Genomic DNA, 10,167 nt, shown 5'->3' on the forward strand with positions numbered 1-10,167 from the left:
TTTGAGCTGATATGATTGAACTGTGGCGTTTGGTGTTAGACATAGCATAATACTGGTTTTAGGTGCTTGGGTTGAGGCTTTTTGGTTGATTATTTGATGTAACGTTTGATGTTTGACCCTGCAAAATACTGGTTAAACAATTAGACTGAAGTAATTCGGTTTATCGTTGAAATATAAACATGCACCAACTTAAACTAATTAGGTGGGAATGATTTGATTTAAATAAATAGACTAAAGTACCTTAATTAACGGCAGAGTATTGAAAACACTAACACGAAACACAGCTCCTCAAAATAGCCTACTCCCAGAGGAGAGGAAGAGAGAGTTGCAAGGGGAGGGGCTGGAGACAGCGAAAGTGTGGCTTTTGGAGCCATGATAGACTGGGAGTTCGCTGGGAACACCACGGGACGATTGTTTGAGAGGTACCTATAAATTTATAACGATATATACGTATGGGCTTGCTCACCCCAACGTAGACATATGTCATGGGTGAGAAAGTAGAGAATATTTACATTTGCGGTAATTTGGCAGACGCTCTTGTCCAGAGCGACTTGCAGGAGCGATTGGGGTTGAGTGACTTGCTCGAGGGCACATCGGCAGATTTTTCGCCTGGTTGGCTCGGGGATTGGAACCGGCGACCTCTCGGTTGTTGGCGCGGCACTATTGGTCACTAAACTGCCTGCCGCCCCATATGAGTTTAAGGTTGTGGCGTTGTTTGATCATGTGATAAGGTTTAATGGGTAATCGGACCATAACTAATGTGGTTATGGAAGTAATGTATAAATAGTGGAGAGTAAATAGGGGGCTCGATTGAACTATTATGGTTTATTTGGCATTTCAATGGCATAAGGGGAAATCTGTATGTATGAGGGGAATTCGATTATGTATTATTATAGTATTATGGACACTCCGTAATAAATAAACTGAACCAAACAAGACTTTACTACAGCAATAGAGGATGGTTAATGTTGTTACGTTAGTTTTTAAACCCGATGATAGAGGTAAATGCAGAACGCTGTTAGAGAGTGTGTTTTATTTTTCCTACTAGGGTGTTTGAGATGAGAGGGCTGGCTAGACGGGGAGGGATGACGTGGCTGGTTGTGCGACATGAAAGTATTTACTTTGAAAGCATCGCAGATGGTGTGGAGTGACTGGCGATGTATGTAGAGGGTTCCTGGTTCGAACACAGGTAGGGACAGTGGGTAAAGCTTTCGCATTGGGGCTATAGACCTAGATTACTATGTGGATTGGGAAATGTGAAAGGTTGAAGTAGATAGCTTAAGTAGAAGTATTCTAGAAAGGTCTATGAAAATATGTTACAAGGTCCCCATGCGCTTTCCCCGAAGGAGCAAGGGGAGGGTGAGAGATAGTTCAAATGTTAGGAACATCATTAAATGTATGCTTATCAACGATAGCAAGTATTTGTTTTATTAATTAGGGCCTAATCAGAGAGAACAGTTAAAGAAATTGAATAGCGAACTGACATGGGTTAGTGGGAAAATATAAATAGTTGGTACATTTTAGAACGATAATTTATTTTGGTTACGGGGATGCAAGTGGCATTGGCTGTTGTGCTGGGGGAATAGCGCCAGCCTGTGGTGGGTTCTGGATTTGTTACATAAACAAACTTATATTTTAAACTAAAGTGATGGAATAGGCTACAATTATAACATTATCAGAAAAAGGCACAATTTAATGTGAAATAGTTATTACAATTATTATTGATAGTTATTACAGTTATTATCATTGATCCAGTAATGATAGAGGATAGTAGAAGAAAGGCAGGGGATTAAATCTCATTTAGGGAAGTTATATTAGGGAGAAAATACCATTAACTGAGGGAACATTTGATGTAACCGTGATTGTATTGGCTAAAAACTGAAATATGACATTTACAGGGGGGACAGGAACAATAGAAGGGGAGACTGATTTTCCTAGGGGGTTGAACAAATAATTGATAATGGATCATTTGAGATGAGATCACATGTAGCAGAGTTAGGGTAATCAATTAAATAATCATTGTATACTCAAGGAATTTTGAGTGGTTTTATGGATTAGTTATGAGGAATTAGATTGATACAAACAATTATTGATGGGTTAGGACTGGGGATACCTGTATCATGTTTTGTGTGTACTACCATCTTTAAATTATAACCAGGAGAAAGAGATTAGCTCATCTCATTGGAATGTTGCCCAGGGCTAGCAGTAGTGAAGTTAGGCAGTATTTAGGTCATAAAAGTGAGCTACCAAATTAAGTGAGGCGTGGCTATTTGTGGTTGTTGTTTTTTCAAATTGGGTTTTTCAAACAAAAACAACACACCTAGTATGATGTTTATAAAGCCTTGTTGTTTCAAATTGGGTTTTCAGCAGGTCAAGGGTGATAGGTCTTAGAGGAGCACACACAGTGAATTTTATGGAGTTTTTTAGGTTTTGGCTGAGATTGGGGTATATATGATTTCTTATGAGAATGAATGTCATGAGGACTTAATGAACACTTGGGATAACTAACATTTATGAAAAAGTGTGAAGAAGATTATAATTTGGTAATAATATATATGATTTGAACCACTAAATAACAGAAGAGAGAGTGGAGGGATGGCAATTGGATAATGAATTACCAATATTACCTAAGTGATTGTTTAGGTAGGTGGTAATATTGACACATGAGCAAATCATGTGTCAAAAGGGGAGTGGTAGGATTAAATAATAAATATATACGAAGGAGATGACAAAATACTTTTTAAAAAAAATTAGAAAAAAAGATTCGAAATTGAGAGCTGAACATGTATGTGTGAAGATAGTTTATTAACCACACCCGTATGTCAGAGGTTTTGTGTCCCACAGGTGAACTAAAGGAGAAGATGAGCATCCAGTCCCTAAAGAAGAAAAACTGGAAGCAGGCCTGTTGGGAAGGGCCCTACCAAGTCCTATTAGATCCACCTGGGTGCATGTCACACACTGCAAAAAGGTAAACCCAGCTACACCTGACGAACAAACACAGAGTTAGGAGAAAGAACCGATCACATTACATTACATTTTACATTTTAGTCATTTAGCAGACGCTCTTATCCAGAGCGACTTACAGGAGCAATTAGGGTTAAGTGCCTTGCTCAAGGGCACATTAACGTCATTTAGCAGACGCTCTTAGCCAGAGCGACTCACAAATTGGTGCGTTCACCCTATAGCCAGTGGGATAACCACTTTACAATTGGGGGTAGAAGGATTCCTTTATCCTATCCCAGGTATTCCTTAAAGAGGTGGGGTTTCAAATGTCTCCGGAAGGTGGTGAGTGACTCCAGGAAGGGGAGCCAGCAGGCCAGAGGTGGATGAGCGCAATGCCCTCGTTTGGGTGTAGGGACTGATCAGAGCCTGAAGGTACAGAGGTGCCGTTCCCCTCACTGCTCCATAGATCACCACTAGGGCTCGGGGGTTGGCTCCTTAACAAAGATTCCCTTACCCTGTCTGATCATCCCTGTGTGAGTTCGATAGAAGATAAAGCAATGGGTTGGCCTCTGGCGTCTGACATGTTCTCAGGGCGAGGGTGGGGATTCACAGGTCTCCTGACGGTAGGTAGCTGTCTGATTGTGGGGGCCATATTCCTAACACACTCAAACCCTCCTGATCAGCCAGAAGTAGTAGTTAACCTAACACAAGTTGATAAAATAATACCTGAGCACAGTCTACGAAGGCATAGGAGACAGCTAGACGTAGGGAAAGGGGAAGTACTAGGGACTTTAGGGAAGGACATCACCATATGTATGTCACCATGTACATCCTGGGACTATGTAGTTGCTCATACCAAGCGGGGGGATATGTCAATCTCCATACACAGTTTAGGGACAGGTGTAGTATTGTGAAAGTAGGGAATTACCAGAAATGGCAGTGCGACCCATATAAGGGTAGGTGCTGTCTGAAAGTCTGAAATACGCTAAAACAGGTTACAGACCTGAACAAGTGAGATATCCTCTTCAACTGGGGCACCCTATAGAGTAAACCTCTCTGAGGGAGGTAGTGAGACCGGGGCTGTGGTGAAGATAGTGCAAACTATAGACCTGAAGAAAGTAGGACAGGTGGAGACGGGGTGTAGAAATCTTAACCTGTGGTTGGAATGGGTTCAGTATACGGCAAGAACTATGTCTAAAGAGGACTGTTATGCCTGTGGGACAGCCAAACCAAGGTTAACAACTACTCCGTTCCCCTTGACAGGCTTTAACTCTCTGTCAGGTTTATCCTCCATGCAAGCCACCTGGGAATGTGGTGAAAGAGTCTTGTAGTAACTTGCACTATCTGTATCCCCCGATAACAAAGTCACCCCGACCTAGGTTGCCTCCGTTTGAAGTCTCAGGGGATTCTTATTGTTTTTCTAGGACTAGTAAGATAGGATACAGGGTAGGGCATCTTAGCTCCTGCTCCCACACAGAGAATGTCACAACTAAAGAGACCATGACTAATCTCTCCTCTTTGTTGCAGCCAGAGGATTTTAGGAGCCAAAACCAGGCCCGTGCTGACATCTGATGGTTGTGTGGTGATAACAGATTGTGAACTCACCTACATACGCAAACAATCAAACGTGTCAGAGACTGGTGAGTTGTCACGTAGAAAGTAGGACCTCCTCCCGGGATCCTTTGATGAAAGGATATATATTGATGGGATAGGAGTACCTCGAGGGGTTCCAGAAGAATTCAAAACTAGGAATCAGATCGCAGCTGGGTTTGAATCAAGTCTTTTTTGGTGGTCAACAATTAATAAAAACATAGATTGGATAAATTATATTTACTATAACCAGCAAAGATTTATAAACCACACTCGTGATGCAATAAAGGGATTAGCTGAGCAGACAGCGGCAACTAGCTTAATGATATGGCAGAATAGAATAGCTTTAGATATGCTTTTGGCTGAGCGGGACGGGGTTTGTGTTCTGTTTGGATATATGTGCTGTACTTTCATCTCCAACAATACAGCACCGGACGGGTCCGTGACCAAAGCGCTTCAGGGACTCACCACGCTGACGAACGAACTGGCTGAGAACTCTGGTATTGATAGCTTCATAAACGGTTGGTTTGATAACATATTTGGTAAATGGAAAACTATTGTTGTAACTATTCTGGGTGAAGTTATAGCTTCTATGGGTATACTTGTTCTTTGTGGATGTTGTCTTATTTCCTGTGTCTGAGGGTTGGTGAGAAAGGAGATGGAAAAGGTGGTTTCCCAACAGATGGTGAGATACGGCCCAATCCCGGACTCCGACCTAAGGAATGAAGGATATGACCTACCAGGCTTGGTGGAGTGACACCCTAGAGGGTGTCTAAAGGGGGCCAAAATTTACTTCCCTGTTTGTGTTTTATGTTTGAATAATCTTATGTTTTGTGTTCTATTAATCTTGTGTTTTATGCTTTATTAATCAAGTTAACCATTGTGAATGTTTGTCTTTCCTTATATGAAGGTTTGAAGTTCCTGGGTGAGTGGTAGCCAACCGTTTGTAAGTTGGGTGTAGATGGAAGGACTGAAGGTTTTTATTTTTTAGTATCATTATTGCCTATTAATAAAAGTGTGATTATTTTTGTTTGTATTGTATTTTAATGAGTGAAACCCTGTGTTTTCTTATTTTGGGTTCACACCCAGTGGGTGTGAAAAGGGGGATTGTGGGGTTCTATTTTCTCATAATTGGATATGTATGTGATGAATAGCTTAGAAGGAATGCATTAATGATAAGCATAGGTTTGTACTATACTGATATAAATTGTTTCACATAACAGGCTGTGATTCATGTGAGGAACGTTAGGGGGTAGGACAGATAAGACTTGTATTTCTTACAGATACGAACACTGCCTCTTTGTTGTCTGTGAACCGTTGTCTGTGAACCGTCCTTGAACTAGGTACTCACAGTACAGTACAGTGGAATGGTGTCTTTTGGGTGCTAACTCCACAGGTGGTTATGATAAAAACGTATGCCTGGCAACAGTGTGCAACAAGTGGAGCGCCAAGAGGCTGGGACCAGCCGGTGCGCCAACGGATTGGCTGAGTAAGTCTAAACCACGCTCAGTCTCTACTCTGATTGGCCAGCAGGGAGTGGGAAATATCTCTGTCAGAGTATTTGAAGAAGAACCTGTAACAATGGATTAGTTCTCTGTCTGCCCTGCGTGGTATTTCAGTGAGCCCGTTTACGAACCAACATACTTATCATACATACATTTTGCATATAATAAATTTAGCTTGGATTGAAGATCTCTTGATTCTTATTCCAATACCAGATTTGAATTACGCAATTTCTAACAGAGAGACAAAAAAATAGTAAAAAACACCCTACATTTACATCCCGTCCTGAATGTTGTAAGCCAGGGCGGGATCAGCCAGCGGCGGCTTCCCACATGCGTGTTTCATTTGCAGTCTGGACGCGGAGGGGTGAACATCTCCTGCTCTGACTGCAGCTGGGAGGGACTGCTGCGCGAGGACTGGGCCGCCTGTGAGTGCTTTGGGACGGGGGTGGGGCCCACGGCAGCACCCGCTGCTCGTTGAGAAGAGTAAGAACGATACATGCTTTCACGTCAGAGTCTCCAAAAGTCTCCAATAACACCAGAAAAAGGCGCTAGATTTGTCGCTAGTCGCTTTTTTGAAAATTTGTCGCTAAAGGGGTCTGAAAACTCGCTAAATATAGCGACAAAGTCGCTAAATTGGCAACACTGGGTGTAGCTGAAGGTTAATCCTAGGACAATAAATCTAAATATTATTCACTGTTAGCAAAGGGAGGCTCCCTAATATACAGTACATATATATATACACTACCGGTCAAACATTTGGACACACCTACTCATTCAAGGGTTTTTCTTTACATTCTTTACATTGTAGAATAATAGTAAAGACATCAAAACTATGAAATAACACATATGGAATCATGTAGTAACCAAACAAAAGTTAAACAAATCAAAATATATTTTATATTTGAGATAGCCACCCTTTGCCTTGATGACAGCTTTGCACACTCTTGGCATTCTCTCAACCAGCTTCACCTGGAATGCTTTTCCAACAGTCTTGAAGGAGTTCCCACATATACTTAGCACTTGTTGGCTGCTTTTCCTTCACTCTGCGGTCCGACTCATCCCAAACCATCTCAATTGGGTTGAGGTCGGAAGATTGTGGAGGCCAGGTCATCTGATGCAGCACTCCATCACTCTCCTTCTTGGTAAAATAGCCCTTACACAGCCTGGAGGTGTGTTGAGTCATTGTCCTGTTGAAAACAAATGATAGTCCCACTAAACTCAAACCAGATGGGATGGCGTATCGCTGCAGAATGCTGTGGTAGCCATGCTGGTTAAGTGTGTCTTGAATTCTAAATTAATCACAGTGTCACCAGCAAAGCACTCCCACACCATAACACCATAACACCAATTCAAATCTGGCATTAGGAACAAAAGAGGTCAACACAACTTCTAAGATATACTAGTTATTTTAATTAATGCAAAAACCTTCAATGGTAAATATGATGTTTCGTATATACGGGCTCCCCGATATGCCTCGCAGGGCACTCAGAGAACTAAATCCATTGTTTCAGATTGTTCTTCAAATACTCTTACAGAGAGAGAGTTCCCACCTCTCTGCTGGCCAATCAGAGTAGACGCTTGAGCGTGGTTTAGACTTACTCAGCCAATCCGTTGGAGCACAGGCTAGTCCCCCGCCTCTTAGCGCATCCCTGTTTCCAGGCATACGTTTATCATAACAACCTGTCATAGTGAGAAGAGCCAGCTCCCTTAGACACCATTCCTACGTCCAAGGATGGTTCACAGATCACAAAGGGGCAGTGTTCGTATCTCATCCTAGCCCCTAACGTTCCTTACATGAATCACAGCCTGTTATGTGAAACAATTTATATCAGTATAGTACAAACCTATGTTTATCATTAATGCATTCCTTCTAAGCTATTCATCCCATCAATTAGGAGAATAATAAATCCCCCATAACCTCCTCCTCCATGCTTTACGGTGGGAAATACACATGGGGAGATCATCCGTTCACCCACACCGCGTCTCACAAAGACACGGCGGTTGGAACCAAAAATCTCCAATATGGACTCCAGAACAAAGGACAAATTTCCACCTGTCTAATTAATATCCATTGTTCGTGTTTCTTGGCCCAAGCAGGTCTCTTCTTCTTATTGGTGTACTTTAGTAGTGGTTTCTTTACAGCAATTTGAACATAAAGGCCTGATTCACACAGTCCCCACTGAACAGTTGATGTTGAGATGTGTCTGTGACTTGAACTCTGTGAAGCATTTATTTGGGCTGTAATTTCTGAGGCTGGTAACTCTAATGAGCTTATCCACTGCATTAGAGGTAATTCCTGTGGTGGTCCTCATGAGAGCCAGTTTCATCATAGCGCTTGATGTTTTTTGCGACTGCACTTGAATAAACTTTTAAAGTTCTAGAGATTTTCCGTATTGACTGACCTTCATGTCTTAAAGTAATGATGGACTTTCGTTTCTCTTTGCTTATTTGAGCTGTTCTTGCCATAATATGGACTTGGTCTTTTACCAAATAGGGCTATCTTCTGTATAGAAAAACCCTTGAATGAGTATGTGTGTCCTAACTTTTGACTGGTACTGTATATATATATATATATATATATAACTGGTTTGTATGTATGGGGCTTTAGCTGAGATTGTTCTTTACAGAGTCAAGTATATGTGTCCAGGATCAATTGGAAAGGGAAAGGGGGATACCTAGTCAGTTGCACAAGTGAATACATTCAACTGAAATGTGTCTTCCGCATTTAACCCAATCAGAGACTAGCTGTCTGTAAGGGTTGGTGTGAGGTGTGACCCAGATGCGGTGCAGGATAGACAGTAGGCAGTAGGCAAAGATGGTGAAACAAGGATCTTTACTGGTGGTCCCAAAGCCAGGATACAACATAAAGGACTTATCACGAAAAATAGAGGAGCAAATTGGTCTAAAAAAACAGGCTGACAGCAAAAATACGAAATACTAACTATGACTGAAAACAACAATGAAACGGGGAGAACACTTCTCAAGTACCTCTACTTCCGTCTCGTGATCAGACACTGATTCGTACTGCTTGACATCAAGAAACTAGCAGAGAAAACTGAGCAAGGGATCACAGGGAAATGAGGGCATAAATACACAGGTTAACAGATAGACACAGGTGACACCAATAGGATGATGATTAGTCCCGACTGTGAGTGAGGAGGTGCCTAAGGTTGTCGGAGGATGACACCTAGTGGGTCGCTCCGGAACTGCGACCTCCTCCTGTAACTGTGCCCCCCCCCCCCGACGAACGGCCCCAGCTGGCGACGGAATGTTGTTATCAGCCCTGGGTCCAGAATGTCCCTCCTGGGCACCCAGGACCGCTCCTCCAGCCCATAACCCTCCCAGTCCACCAGAAATTGGAGACCCCTCCCCACCCACCGGAAGTCCAGGATCCGGTCCACAGTAAAAGCCGGCTGCCCTCCGACGAGGCGCAGCGGGGGAACAGGACGTGGAGGGGGAGCCAGGGGACAGGTGGCAACGGGCTTGAGGAGGGACACATGGAATGTGGGATGCACCAGCATGGTGGGGGGAAGTTGCAGGCGGTAGGCCACTGGGTTGACTCGCCGGACCACTCTGAATGGCCTGACGAACCGGGGGGACAGCTTCCTGGACTCCACATGGAGGGGAAGATCCCACGTGGAGAGCCACACCCTCTGTCCCGGGCGAAAGACCGGGGCTGGCGACGCCTTCGGTTGGCCTGATGTTGAGACCTGACCAAGGCCCACTTAAGCACCGCCCGTACCTGCCTCCAGGTGCGGCGACAGCGACTGATGTGGGCCTGGACAGACGGGACCGCCACCTCCTCCTCTTGCTCGGGGAATAGGGGGGAGTTGGTGCCCGTATTGGCACCGGAAGGGGGACAGGCCGGTGGACATGCAGAGAAGGGTGTTGTGGGCGTACTCCACCCACACCAGTCGCTGACTCCACGTAGCTGGGTTGCTGGAGTGTAGCACCTCAGCACCCCCTCCAGATCCTGGTTGACGCACTCCGTCTGCCCGTTCGACTGGGGATGGAAGCCAGAAGACAAGCTGATGGAAGCGCCGAGGCAGGTGGCGAACGCCTTCCAGAACCTGGAGGCAAACTGAGGGCCCCGATCCGACACCACATCTTGGGGAAGGCCATGGACAAC

Source organism: Coregonus clupeaformis, chromosome 11 (genome assembly GCF_020615455.1).
Source record: "Coregonus clupeaformis isolate EN_2021a chromosome 11, ASM2061545v1, whole genome shotgun sequence".
Taxonomy (NCBI): domain Eukaryota; kingdom Metazoa; phylum Chordata; class Actinopteri; order Salmoniformes; family Salmonidae; genus Coregonus; species Coregonus clupeaformis.